The 14,742-nt window shown below is 42.9% G+C and overlaps 1 protein-coding gene across 2 annotated transcripts in view; it reads left to right on the top strand.

Moving 5' to 3' along the window:
- The first annotated feature begins 9,601 nt into the window (after positions 1 to 9,601).
- Positions 9,602 to 14,742, top strand: part of RAB14 (RAB14, member RAS oncogene family) — a 34,438-nt gene continuing 29,297 nt past the window's right edge. The window contains exons 1-2 of one of the 2 annotated variants that reach the window (XM_073314974.2): positions 9,602 to 9,852; positions 11,867 to 11,998. The gene's annotated coding sequence lies outside the window, so the exon portion shown is untranslated. The remainder of the gene's footprint in view (positions 9,853 to 11,866; positions 11,999 to 14,742) is intronic. The other variant, XM_073314973.2, reaches the window with a different exon arrangement.

Genomic DNA, 14,742 nt, shown 5'->3' with positions numbered 1-14,742 from the left:
GCCAAGCTCTACGATACAACCGCATTTGCTCCAAGCCCTCAGACAGAGAAACACCTACAAGATCTCTATCAAGCATTCTTACAACTACAGTACCCACCTGCTGAAGTGAAGAAACAGACTGACAGAGCCAGAAGTCTCCTACTACAGGACAGGCCCAACAAAGAAAATAACAGAACACCACTAGCCATCACCTTCAGCCCCCAACTAAAACCTCTCCAACGCATCATCAAGGATCTACAACCTATCCTGAAGGACGACCCATCACTCTCACATATCTTGGGAGACAGGCCAGTCCTTGTTTACAGACAGCCCCCCAACCTGAAGCAAATACTCACCAGCAACCACGCACCACACAACAGAACCACTAACCCAGGAACCTATCCTTGCAACAAAGCCCATTGCCAACTGTGTCCACATATCTATTCAGGGGACACCATCATAGGGCCTAATCACATCAGCCACACTATCAGAGGCTCGTTCACCTGCACATCTACCAATGTGATATATGCCATCATGTGCCAGCAATGCCCCTCTGCCATGTACATTGGTCAAACTGGACATTCTCTACGTAAAAGAATAACTTATAACTGTGAGCAACACAGGGGTCAAAGCCCTCAGAGAGAAAGCAAAGTGCAGGCACTGGCTTATTAGGCAGTCTGGTTTGCTGAGGATATCACAGTGTAAGGCAGAAACGTATATAGCCTTAAAATCCTCGATCAGAAGGGAGTGAGATGCAGATCTCTGTCCAAAAGACAGAATGGCTTGGAGCTGGAAGCTTAACTGGGAATACAGAGAGGGAATACAGGTGCAGTTGCTTTGAAACTGTGACAGTACTCACCAGGAGTGCTTGAGTCGATGTAAAGCGTGGTGCACCATGGGTAGCTATCCCAGTGAGCTGCATGCCGTGGTCCAGTACAATGTCCTTTGTTTTATGGGACAGTAATGATTCACCCAAGGATTTCTGGGAGCTAGGAGTCAAGTTCCCAGAATGCAATTTTTTCCATCCCATACTACCTTCCACAACCCATAATTTTCAGTTTTTTAATATCCCACAACCCTGTGCAGCACTTTTCAGTCTCAGCAAGTATAATGTGCAGTTAATTGTAAAAGAGGCTGGTCTGCAGGGCAACACCAGATGTTTCGTTGCCCTCCCTCACCGGGTAGTAACCCTGGAGAAGTTCCTTCACTTTCATGCTGCACTGCTGCTGATCTCTGTCATGCCCCTTGCCTGTGTCCTCCATGCCTCCGTCTGCTCATAGATGTCCACATTTCTTGGCTGTTCCATAGCTATGCTTGTAAAGCCTCTTCTCCCCACAGGCCCAGGAGATCCAATACTTCTTGCCTGCTCTGAGCAGGAGCATGTCTAGTACCTCTGTGTGCATGGAGCCACGGTTGGCTGGAAGCAAGCAACAAAGGTGAGCTGCTAGGTGTGCTCATCAAGGTGGGGAACCAGGAAAGGGCATTTAAAAAACACACAGGGTTTTTTAAAGGCAGGGGGAGCTTCCTGTCTCTGCAGCCCCTTGGCAGTGGAGTTTAAAATTGTGAGCAAAGCAGTTACTGCTGCAGGGACTGAGACAGTGGCTGGAGGACTGTTAGTGTCAACACAAGTCATGCAGTGTTTACACTCACACCGTGTACCAAAGTAGTTGACTGTAGTTCTATGCTGTTCAGGGAAGTTGTTTTACTGTGTCTCTGTAATGGGGTGCTTACATCAGCCAGAGACAAATTTGACTGTAGACACATGCCTAAATAGGTTGATGCAAGGTGATGTACATCAACAGTTAACATAACTTTGCAGTGCAGACCAAGGTGCGTGTGGGGATTGGATGGGAAGTAATCACAAAGGTTTGAAGAATGAGGAGTACTCTAACACAGCTACCACTCTGAAACCTGTCACAAAGGTTTGAGTTACAAATAAAATACCTGATCTTGCTCCCACTGAAAGAAATGGTTCTGATTTTCCCCTTTGCTGAAAAAGAGTAACTAATAATTTTATCCTAGAAATAGTTTCCATACTCAGGATTAGAATATGCCTTTCAGACACAAGCCCATGGGTTAGCAGGTGTTGGAGACACATTGGCCTAGTGAGTGCTCCTGAAGTTAATGTGCCTGAGCAGGGGAAACAGGGTCACTGCTACAGCCATTGCATGGATGAAAAGATATGCTGTCTCAGTGGTGCACCAACTCTTCTGCTCTGTGCAAAGGCCTTGTTTTCTTCCTTTTGGACAGCCAGTATCACCCTGTGCACTATTCTCAAGCAGGCCTTGTTCTGCCAGAATTAAGAACTGGGGTTGCGTTTGGCCTCTGCACTGGGGCACAAGATAAGGCAAATCATCTAGACTATTCAGATTCTCTCTCCCATAGTATATCCATGGAATCTGAACTCGTCACAGGCTATACCTAAAATGAGGACAGCTACCCCTGAGGCCCCTTTTATACACAACACATGTTGCCTTAGGTATATGTATTGTCATTGCAGCCTTCAGAAGGGCAAAATCTGGATGCCCTATATCTTGCATCTCAAGTGCTGTAGTATTACTTAAATGAATGATTAATCATTTAAAGTACAGAGTCAACAAAACATAATACAATTTACAAAGCAAGCAGCTGTGAACTATTAACTGTGATTTCTGTCTTTTAGTTCTGTGTCAGAGGCTGAACTTTTCATTCACGTTATCTGTAAATATAGGCAACATTGTATTCATATTCCTTGGTTATTATTTCTAACTTGCTGAGCATGACAATACAAAGTGCTGATGCACTTTGCAAAACTCATATTTAGTTTTAACAGGTTTCAGAGTAACAGCCGTGTTAGTCTGTATTCACAAAAAGAAAAGGAGGATTTGTGGCACCTTAGAGACTAACCAATTTATTTGAGCATAAGCTTTCGTGAGCTACAGCTCACTTCATTGGATGCATACTGCTCACTTCATCGTATGCATCCGATGAAGTGAGCTGTAGCTCACGAAAGCTTATGCTCAAATAAATTGGTTAGTCTCTAAGGTGCCACAAGTACTCCTTTTCTATTTAGTTTTAAATGATAATTAACTCTTTTTTCCACAGAAGACAGACAAGGATGTTGCTTCAGAACTAGAATTTTATGCTCAAATATTTACAGTCTGAGCCTGACCTTATCGTATTTGCTTGAGTCACTGAGAGTTTGCCTGTCAGGCCAACTGAGTAGCCAGACCCCACAATTTAGAGATTTTAGTCTTCATCAGAACTTCTTTCTTCTCTGAATTTCCTAAGACCAAATCTTCTACTCTTTATTCAAGCAATATCCCCTTCATCTTCAAGAATTTGGCCTCTGTTTAGGAGGAATCAGTCAAGGGCAGTTCCCTCTCCCCTAAGAGGTCTCAGGCTCTCCTGGGAGGGTTTTTTTCCTTTATTCTTTTCAGCCAGTGTCATGCACCTGAACCTTCATTTTTATGTTATGTGTAAACTTAATAATGAACATTTAACAAAGAATGAATAATTAATAATGCTACATACCTGCTTTCCCTACCAAGCAATGTGGCAGAGTGGGGTCAGTTAGAAAGTTTTTTCCTTTATTCTTCATTAGCTGATGTTCCTGACCAAGACCAGCAAAGATCAGGAGGAATCAGCTGTTCTGGGAAGGATAACCAAACTGTATAAAATAGAAATATTCTGGCAGTCCTGTTTTTTGTTTGTTTGTTCCCCCCCCTCAGTTGTGATGTAATGGTTGAAGGTGTAATCAAGACTTGTGCTGAATTCAACACACAAAGTTGTTAAATAAATCACACACATATGCCTCAGAAGTTAGGATTAGACCCTTGAAACTTCAAATCTAAAAGCACAGTCTGCTGCTGCTTGAACTAAAGGAGGTTAATTAAACTTGTAAAAGGCCCTTTAACATATCTGTGGGTCCAATCACTAGCAAGCAGTATGGTCTCTCTCTCATAGACACACACATCTAAATGTCCTATATAAGTGCAAAGTATTATTGTTCTGTGCCTGAGTGAACAGTTGGAGCATAAGACTTTGTCATTTTTTGAAGTTATAATTCTTAGTGACCTAATGTTGCTTTTAAATTAGCCTTGTCTGCTCAAGCACTGTCTTTACTTATACCACCGGTGACTCATTTTAAAAAGAAAAAGCATATACGTCTTTGTGCATTGTAAAAATGAAACAGAAGGACAAAGACTATATAGGAGCAAATTCCTGATGCAAACAGGAACAATATTCGCTACCCACACTTCAATCTCTTAGACAAAGGAGGTCTTATTCTCTTATCAGGATGACATACAACTGAAACTTGCCTTTCATCTCAATTAATTCATAAAAGTGAAAACTATTTTTTTCAGTTTAAAAAGAAAATATATTTTTGGCAACCCTTACTCACAGGCTGATATGTTAATATGTACAGGAGCAAATAAAATCATGTTTGAAGTCCGGTAGCTTTACTGTGTACCCAGTTACTTGAAAATGCATTTTTTACCAAGACATTACTTTCAGTGTTTGCAATAACAATTGCTTTTTCAACCCCAGAATACCAATGGGCCGCAGCTGGTTCTGTGGCCTAGTTGTAATTTTTCATTAATGATTTGTTTGATGATTAATACTGATTTTTTAAATCATTATTAATGATGTTGACAAGAACGTGTGATCCCTTGTTTTCATGTTCCCAGGGTGCCCCAAATAAGCATGGGCTTTCCAATGCTACCCCTTTTAAGCCAACCTGTGGAAAATCCGCACTCCCGAGCGATGTAGCTATAGTGACCTAACCTGTGGTGTAGACAGTGCTATGTTGGCAGGAGAGCTTCTCCCATTGACATAGCTCCGGCGTCTCGCACAGGTGGATTAACTACGCCGACGGGAGATGCTCTCCCATTGGCGTAGCAGCATCTTCACTAAAGCGCTACAATGGCACAGTTGCACTGGTTCAGCTGCAGCACTATAGGTGAAGACAAGCCCTAAATTTGAAAGCTTGTCTCTCTCACCAACAGAAGTTGTTCTAATAAAATATATGACCTCATCCACTGTATCTCTTTAAGAGCTTTGAGTCATTTTCTCTGAGAAATACCCTCTTGTGGAAATTCTTCCTTGTGTTTTGTTTTCAATTATATTTCTAGTAAAACTGGTTCCATATACAGTACTGCAACATTGGAATTTTTTTCTGTTGCACCTGTGTTATCTGTTTAAAGTTATTCTTTATGTATGTTTTTATACTGTACTCATCACCATAGTATTTGAAGTACCATAGTTAGGGCTTTGACTGTAACAGCTGTGAAGAAAACAAATTGATGGACGTCAGTAATACAAGTTTAATAGACTACCTATCTATCCTTTTCTAATGTACCTATCACAGTGGTATCTGGTTTATATTGTTCATACATATTTTGTATTTATTTTTGCTATAGATGTAAAAAACAAATAAACTTATTATTTTTCATGTAGTTATTTTCAGACTCATGCCATAACCTCTGCCCACATATTCTTGGCAATGGAATTCCAGTGCCTGCACAATGAGAGGCTGAATTCAGAGCAGGGACTCACTGTTTCACAGCTGATAGAGGTCAGTTCATTTTGGGGAGGATTTCCTACACAGCTGTACACTGAGGAAAAGGAATTCATAGGGTCAAAGTAGTTAAAAATGGAAAATACTCAATAGATCTCCTGGAAGGATAGGATATTGCCATGGGATCTTTACTATTAATCTGGATGGGCAGCCAGGATCTCAAATTAATGTTTTATGGGAAAGCTGGATTTGTATCTTATTTATGGTGTGCACCATCATATCTTAAAAATATGCTACTGTACAGGAACCATCATCACAGTGTGTTGATTTATAAGAATACACGTTGGTGTGGTTCTGTATGTCTGAGATCAGAATTAAGCCCTTATGCTTCAATAATTTGGTAGGAATAAAAATTACAGAATCTAGATTTAGTATCAAATGTATGTTCTAACATGCAGAACCATTAGCTCTTTCCAAACTCACTTAAAACCTAGTGAACTTTTAATCCTAAAACTAGTAAATGGAATCTCTTCGCTTGCCTTAATTGAGGCTTTTGCTAAGCAGTCTGTTCATTCTTAGAATCATAAATCATGCACTGAAACCTTGCCACATGGCTGCCCTCTAGCAGCTATTGTAAAAATCTCTCTCTCTCAGTAGAGATGTCACTATTCTTAACAGGTTTCAGAGTGGCAGCCGTGTTAGTCTGTATCAGCAAAAAAAAAACAACAAAAAACCAAGGAGTATTTGTGGTACCTTAGAGACTAACAAAATTATTTGAGCATAAGCTTTCGTGGGCTAAAACCCACTTAATCGGATGCATGCAGTGGAAAATACAGTAGGAAGATATATATACACAGAGAACATGAAAAACTGGGTGTTGCCATACCTGTTACAGTTGGCACAATTGGTTAGGAAAATGAAAGCTCATTATATTAATGTAGATGAAAATGTTACATTGTGTAAATCTGCATGTAGAATCTTTTATATTGTATAATCTGCACTCAGACCATTAAACTATAGGGGGTATTATTGACCCAACATATAGACCCAACACACTGGTCTAACTTGTGTATCCATAGCATTTAGAGCAATCTGAAATCATATTATTAACTCTTGAGGTGCGAATACACTTATTTTACTCCTTCCCATAATACAAGGACCAGGGGTCACCCAATTAAATTAATAGGCAACAGGTTTAAAACAAACAAGAGAAAGTACTTCTTCACACAATGCACAGTCAACCTGTGGAACTCATTGCCAGGGGTTATTGTGAAGGCCAAAAGTATAACAGTGTTCAAAAAAATATTAAATTCATGGAGGATAGGTCCATCAATGGCTAATAGCCAAGATGATCAGGGACACAACACCACACTCCTAATGTCCCTAAACCTCTGAATGCCAGAAGCTGGGACTGGACAACAGGGGATGAACCACACAATACATTTCCCTGTTCTGTGTATTCATTCTGAAGCATCTGGCACTGGCTACTGTTGAAAGACAGGATACTGGGCTAGATGGACCATTGGTCTGACCCAGTATGTCCATTCTTAAGTTCTCAAATTCTTAAGTACTTTTTCAGTGTGCACATATTTGTAATAAGTTTTAAAAATGTATTATTCAGCCATTTAAAAAAGCTTTAAATAACCAAAACCCTTACTAAGGACTAAATATATGTACAATTTCCTCTTAAAAGACAAAAAAGCTTGGGAATAGCAGCAAAAATATTAATAAATTAGAAAACTTCCATTTCTCCCACCCTACAACAGACAAAGAGTGTGGTGGGTAACAAAGCAATCAGAAGACAACCCAGTGCATGTGGAAACATCTCCCGCATCTTTCAGAACTCATATACTAACTCTACTTAGGACGGATGAATGCCTGATGATGGTAAACATTACTCTGATTCAAATTATACTTTTTACTGAAGTAATAATACCGATAATGTATTGCATTCATATAACAGCACTATTGGAATTCTGAAGGAAGGTGGGAAACATGATGTGTTTCTAAGTCATTAATGGCCTTCTAGGTCATGGCTATTTTGAATGCCATAGGTAATTTTCTTTACAGTTTTGTTTGTTTATGCTTTACATTATTGTTACAATAAAATGACACCATTAAGGTTTATTAGACTCAAAATTTCAACTATCAGCTGGATTTTGGGTGTGTGCATATTACAAACACTTTCTCTTTGCTTTATTTCTAGGCACATAAAAATGCTGTTCTTGGTCCTGTGTGATTGAAGGACTGGAGGTTACAGATATAGTGGAGTTGGAGATCTTCAAGCTATGTGCACAGCCTGTTTTCTTAGGGAGAAAGTCCACTTGGTTTATCTTTGTAGGCTCACTCAGAAGAATAATTTTAATTTAAAGTCTGGTTGCAGTAATTGTTTTCTGAAGGGGAAAATCCCATAATTTCTGTAACCAGGAGGGCACTGTGAATGCAAATATAGTTCCCTTTTCACTGGGGGATTCCAGCAGCATCACCATACCTGCCTACAATGGAAAAATGAAAAGTCTAAGATTTTCCTCTTGGCTAACACCTCCTCATTCATCCCCTCTGTACTATTTGAACTTGAGCATTATTTTTATTGTAGTCTGCATGGATAGTCTATCTCTCCACTCAGTCTCTATTTTATTCAGTTTCTTTTTACTCCGTGTAGCACCCACATCCTTGGTGCTGCCAAAATTCCAGAGATTTTCCAGGCAGCACTGATGGCCTGAGAAATCTGCCGCAAAAGCTGAGGTCTGAGTGTCACCCATTGGGACCAGCAAAATGCTATGTTGTGATGCTGCATTATGACATGCTGATTTTTTTAGACATAGTATCATAATTTAATCTCATCATATTGCTGGCATCTTTATGGGACACCATGTTTATGAGTGTTACTCATGGGTCACTTTTAGGGCACAACAGCAAATCATAGTCCCTTTGTGAAACTTCTTGATGTACTAGTGTCTCTATGAAACAATGTATTTGTGTGTTTTTCTTGTGTCCTCTGATTAATTTGTGTGTGTAGGGGAGGGGCAGGGGGAGAAGGGTGAGAAGGTCACACTTTAAGACCCTGGAAGCCATCAGCAAACTATCATTGTAGCATTATGGCCCACTGCCATCTGGCAGGCTGTATTGTTGCTACCTCCTATTGTGAGAGGCTGGTGTCTTTCCATGAGCTGTTTGTGTGGGTTTCCTTGTGTCCTTTCATTATTGTGCAGATGGGACATTTGCTCCCCGCTACCCCAGGGGCCAACAAATGGTCATAAAACACAGCACCTGTCCTCATTGCCATGTGGCCCCTTGTGTCTGTGCTAGTGTTTGCCTCCTGACCCCTTGTTAATTTGTCAGGGTCACTTTGTGTCACACCCCTGAGGCAGTCCACAGATTGCCATGACATTGTGAGGCGGGGTCAGGGCAGGCTGAGGTGGTTTATACCAGATCCCCTCGCTACGGAGCCAGGTAGGGTGACCAGACAGCAAATATGAAAAATCGGGACAGGGGGTGGGAGGTAATAGGAGCCTATATAAGAAAAAGACCCCAAAATCTGGACTGTCCCTATAAAATCGGGACATCTGATCACCCTAGTGTGAGGGCATTGTGTCTCTGTGTGCCACGTATGTGCCTTCAGCCATTTCTTGCCCGGGCACCTCAGGGTCTCCAGCCTCCTCTCTGCACCACAGTAGACATGGAACCGGCACTGCGCTGCTTGAGGCTGCACCGCCAACTCTGTGTGGGTGACGAGCAGCTGTGTCGGGGACACTCTCCCTTGGTGTTTAGATGAGTCCCCGCTAGGGGCCGGAGCCACTGGCTGAGGAGGGGCACCGGGATGGGGGGTGTGGCACGAAGGAGGAGCAGCCGCGCCTGTGGGCCGGGCGGGGATGATTGGCGGCTCACTGACCCAGGCGGAGACTTTTCCCGCCCGCCCACTCGGCGCGCGCCCCAGGCGGCGCGCGCGACTCAGGACGCGCCCGGAGGCAAGAGGGAGCGCGTGACCCGGCGCGCGCACCCCTGCCCAGCACGAGCGCGCGCGCGCTCGCCGTCGCCTGCTTTGGGCACGGCCCGCCGCGTGCGGTTAGGAGTGCCCCGTGATTGGCCCGAGCTCTGAATCCTGCGTGCCGCTTTGTGCGGCCGGGGCCCGTTGAGAGTGGGCGGGGAAACCCCGTGTACAGGACACCGCCATCTTGGATAAGGGAGGGATGGGGGCGCAGTAAAGCCGTCAGAGCTGAGCCTGTGGGAGCCCCGGAGAGAGGCGGAGACCCAGCCCGGCCGCCGCTGCCCAGCCCGAAGCAGAGCCGTACAGCGCCCAGAGGGGACCGGGCTGCCGCCGCCGCCGCCAGCGAGAGAGCCAAGCTGCACAGCCACCAGCTCCCCGAGCCCAGGTAATAAGGAAGCGGCGGCACCTCCTCCACAACGCCGGGCCCAGAGAGCCAGCCCCCGCCCGGTCTCGGCCCGGCCCGGCCGGCCTCCTCCTGAACCCGGCCGGAACCCCTCCTTGCCTGGCGAGTCATCCCAGGACTGCACTCGGAACCCATCTCCTGGCCCCCTTGCCCCGGGAGCCTTTCAGCCCCCGCAGCGGTGCCCTCCTTCCCCTCCCCACAGCCACCCGCGGCCTAGCCTGGTGATCACTCCGTGCCCAGGCCTCGCTGGGACGTCTGCTCCTCCTCCTCCTCCCTTGCGCCGCTCCCCTTGCTGGGAGGTCCGAGGCGGATGCAGCCTGCACCCCGCATCAGGGGGCCCGAAGCCCCCTGTCCCCCGCCTGCTGCCCTGCCACCAGCCGCCTCCCCGTCTGTAACGATGAGGCACAATGGAAGGGGACAGAGCCAGAGCCCTGGGGGCTGGGCCTGCCAGGTAGGGTGAGGCTGGCTGGGCAGGAGCTAGGCCTCTGCTGCGCTGGTTCTCTGGCCTCCGCCTCCTCTGCGCTGCTGCACACTCGCATTCCCCTCATGTATGTGTGCAGTATGTGCCCCTGCGTAGTACGTGTGACTGCACGTGTGTGTGTATCGTATGTGCACTCAGGGTTTGTATACAGTAGGGTATGTGTTTGCGATGTAGGATGTTTGTTTCTGCTGTCCCTAACTTCAATATTTAAAATTTACCTTGCATGAAACTATGATAAAGAATCTTTCATGTAGGAATAATAACAAATCCTCCAAATCTTTGTCTGAGAGTCCCCCAAAACATTCTGTAGTTCACTCTTTTAGGCAAAATTATTCTAGATGCTGCACAGGAAAATGGATTAAAAGACTCATTGTTGTTTTCTGTTTCCATCACATTTCTGAATTGTCTTTTAACGATGATATTCTGGAGTGGGTGGATGGCTTATTTTGGAAACAAGTTTGTGACAACAAAAACACTGGCTTCATCAATTCTGTGAAGCAAGGAAAGGTGTGTGTTAGGCTCTGTCTACAGTTATTTTGCTTTCAAGACTATACTGTTGTGGCCTTTCTTGCTACACAGTTTCTTTCTAATAGTCTTAAATTGAGTGGCTACATGAGGGGTGGAGGGGACACAAATATAGATACAAGATCTTAGAAGGATTTTTAATTGACTATGCTGACAACATGAAAATGGCATTTGTCTACACTAAAAATTGACAGATAATCTAAAAAATTATCTTAGTATTGGGTTTTGAACTAGAAACTGATTCTGTAGTGGATGTGTCTTGTGTATTATAAATGTTAACTGAAACATCTTGCATAAAACTACTAGAGACTTTCTAACCACAAAAAAAGTAAACATTTAAATTATAGTGACAGGTTTCAGAGTAACAGCGTGTTAGTTTGTATTCGCAAAAAGAAAAGGAGTACTTGTGGCACCTTAGAGACTAACCAATTTATTTGAGCATAAGCTTTCGTGAGCTACAGCTTACTTCAAAAGATCTTCTACACTTCCCACAGTATGCATCCGATGAAGTGAGCTGTAGCTCACGAAAGCTTATGCTCAAATAAATTGGTTAGTCTCTAAGGTGCCACAAGTACTCCTTTTCTTTTTATTTAAATTATAGTATTACTTAAAGTCTTGGGTTGGGATTTGGTCTATGTTATGCTGAGCAATTTACAAACATAAGTGAGAGAGTTTCTGCCCTGGGGGAGTTAACATCTAAAAGTGTAACTAACTGCATATGAATTAAAAGGAAAATTACTAACTCCTGTGAAGGATTGGGGAAACCACTTAAACCAGAGCTGTGGTAAGAAACTCCAGTCTCCAGGTTTTTATGACTTGTTGGTGATCTTGAAATTGGGGGAACATGGTATTTACAAGTGAATTGGATACGTTTGTCCTGAATGAAGCCATCATTAAAGGAAAAAAGATGGAATTGTTTAACATTAAAATTAGAAGTTTTGAAATTATGTTTAGAAACCTAGTTATAAGTTTTTTATTTCCATACTTCAGTGTATCCAGTGGGCTCTCAAGACTCCCCTCCCATCTTTCTGAACCAATGAAATTGGCACTTTCCCTACTGATCAAGAGTGTATCAAGCTGGTGACTTAAACAGCCCAGTAACTAATTGCTAGAGAATCCTAGGTAACTTTCCATTATCTGTCTAGTTGTTACCAAAACTTTTGGTGTTGTATGTAATTTGCCTGTTCAGGCTTACCTTGCAGTAGATATCTGTGGGAGAATGTGGCTTTGCTGCTAAACAAGCAGTGAAAGGAAATGCCTCATACACAGTTGAATGAATATAAAATTTTCTTTTGCTTCAAGGTAGTTGCTAAAAATGTAGCTTTCTGAAGGTGGTATGGAGTGTTTTTAAGTGACTTGTGTTTTACCTTGGGCATTATCTCTGGTTTTGGTTGAGTGGTCATACTCATAAGCACAAGATTAATTCTCCTAGCTATTGAGACTTCTGTACACAGAGAGGACATCCAGTGCACCTTCTCTCTTTCCTCTTCCCCCCCACCCCCCACTCCCTCCGCATCTGTAGAGTAATATTCTGTTCCATTATTTCAGCGCAATGGGCAATAAAGGCTTGGTTGTTGTGTCCAACACAGCTTTTAGTTAAAGGGATTGCAGGGTTTATTAATTGTTGGTGAATCTGAACAATTTTGATACAATGTAAATGTTAGAAACATTTTTCCTAACTCTACAGTCTCGGCCTGGGTTCTTGCTATATAATGCATATCCATACATACTAAGGTCCTGTAAGCCAACATTGTCTTCAGTGACACCTGTGCATGCAAGTCATAGTCTTTGGGTTGGTTGCAAAGGTATAACTGATACCAGGAAGGAAGAACATTAGTTGCTGTGGCTCTGCAGTGTTAAAGGGGTAAACATAATTGAATTATTTGTCAATAAAATAAACAGATTGAAATCAGAAAAGAAAAACTGCTGTTTCAAGAGTGCTGTCATATGGTCACAGAAGAACTGCACTCTTAATAAACAGGGTTTAACTGTGAAACTTAGACACTGCTTAAATCTTACCAAAAAGCAGCTTCTTGTGGTAGGTCAAGTTATGTGCCTACCAGACTTATTTCTTTATATGCTGCTTTCCCAAAAAGCCTCAAACTTTCTTTATTAAGGAACACATAAGTGCCATCAGTTCAGTACTCATGTACAACTCTACCAGATGAAACCAATTTCTCACTGGGAAGAGAGAACAAACCTTAAACTACTGCTATATCAAATAGTTCATAAGTGCTTGCAGTTTGAGTCCCACTATCGTTTGATGGAGTAGGAGGGGGATGGTGGGTAGAGGCACGTATATAACTAGTAGGCTGGTGGTGGTGGGGGAACAACCTTAAAGAACAGTCTCATAAATACATTTCCTCTTCTAGTTAAGAATTTAAACAAAAATAGCATGAAACAAGAAAAGGAGGACTTGTGGCACCTTGGAGACTAACCAATTTATTTGAGCATGAGCTTTCATGAGCTACAGCTCACTTCATCGGATGCATACCGTGGAAACTGCAGCAGACTTTATATACACACAGAGAATATGAAACAATACCTCCTCCCACCCCACTGTCCTGCTGGTAATAGCTTATCTAAAGTGATCATCAAGTTGGGCCATTTCCAGCACAAATCCAGGTTTTCTCACCCTCTACCCCCCCACACAAATTCACTCTCCTGCTGGTGATAGCCCATCCAAAGTGACAACTCTCTACACAATGTGCATGATGATCAAGTTGGGCCATTTCCTGCACAAATCCAGGTTCTCTCACCCCCCTCCCAAAAATCTCACACACAAACTCACTATCCTGCTGGAGAGTGAATTTGTGTGGGGGGGTGGAGGGTGAGAGAACCTGGATTTGTGCTGGAAATGGCCCAACTTGATGTTCACTTTAGATAAGCTATTACCAGCAGGACAGTGGGGTGGGAGGAGGTATTGTTTCATATTCTCTGTGTGTATATAAAGTCTGCTGCAGTTTCCACGGTATGCATCCGATGAAGTGAGCTGTAGCTCATGAAAGCTCATGCTCAAATAAATTGGTTAGTCTCTAAGGTGCCACAAGTCCTCCTTTTCTTTTTGCGAATACAGACTAACACGGCTGTTACTCTGAAACCTAGCATGAAACAAAACTTAGTGACCATAAATGGCACCTGATCATTAGTAACATAGACTAAGCTGTCATTCTGTATTTTTTTTAAATTTTTTTCTTTAAACAGTCACTCCTGCTTTGGTGCATCCTGCTGACTATTTAATGGGGATTTGATGAATGCAGATCAGGTGACCTGACATACTTTCTGCTGTTTAAGTATAAGACTCACTTTCTCTTTATGGAGGAATGTCTGACAGCAGAAATATAAAATCCTTAGTAGTAGTGAGACATTCCCGTCAATAGAAAAACTAATAGTGATGTTGCTGGAAAATTAAGGGCAATGAAATGTTTTCTGATAAAACTAAGAACTTGGGAGTTGATTCTGATGGCTCTAGGCACTATTCATATGCCACTGTGTAATAATGTGGCATGACCTTGATACTTCCTCTTTGCTCTGAGTAGAACTAGTAAGATTGCAGAGGCAATGTATTTAAAGCTGTTATCTTTTTGCACCTGGCTGTTCCAGTACCACCTCCTGTAAGGATGAGGGGGACGGGAATAAAAAGTGCTTTAGAAACCTCGGACTACTCACATAGTCCCTGGGTAGAGTCAAGGTTAAAAACTGGCACCTTGGTCATCATATCTGTTCCTCTTGTAGTCTCACATTTGCTGACTCCAGTGACAAAGTTACTGCTTGCATTTTACTCTTGTTGGCTGCTTTGGCTTTCAATACTGAGAGCAAGTGTTCTTTTGTTCAATCATGCACATAAGCAGAGTTGTTCACAATGT

This window comes from Lepidochelys kempii, chromosome 16, assembly GCF_965140285.1.
Source record: "Lepidochelys kempii isolate rLepKem1 chromosome 16, rLepKem1.hap1, whole genome shotgun sequence".
NCBI lineage: Eukaryota > Metazoa > Chordata > Testudines > Cheloniidae > Lepidochelys > Lepidochelys kempii.
This window is presented reverse-complemented; position numbering and strand designations above follow the sequence as displayed.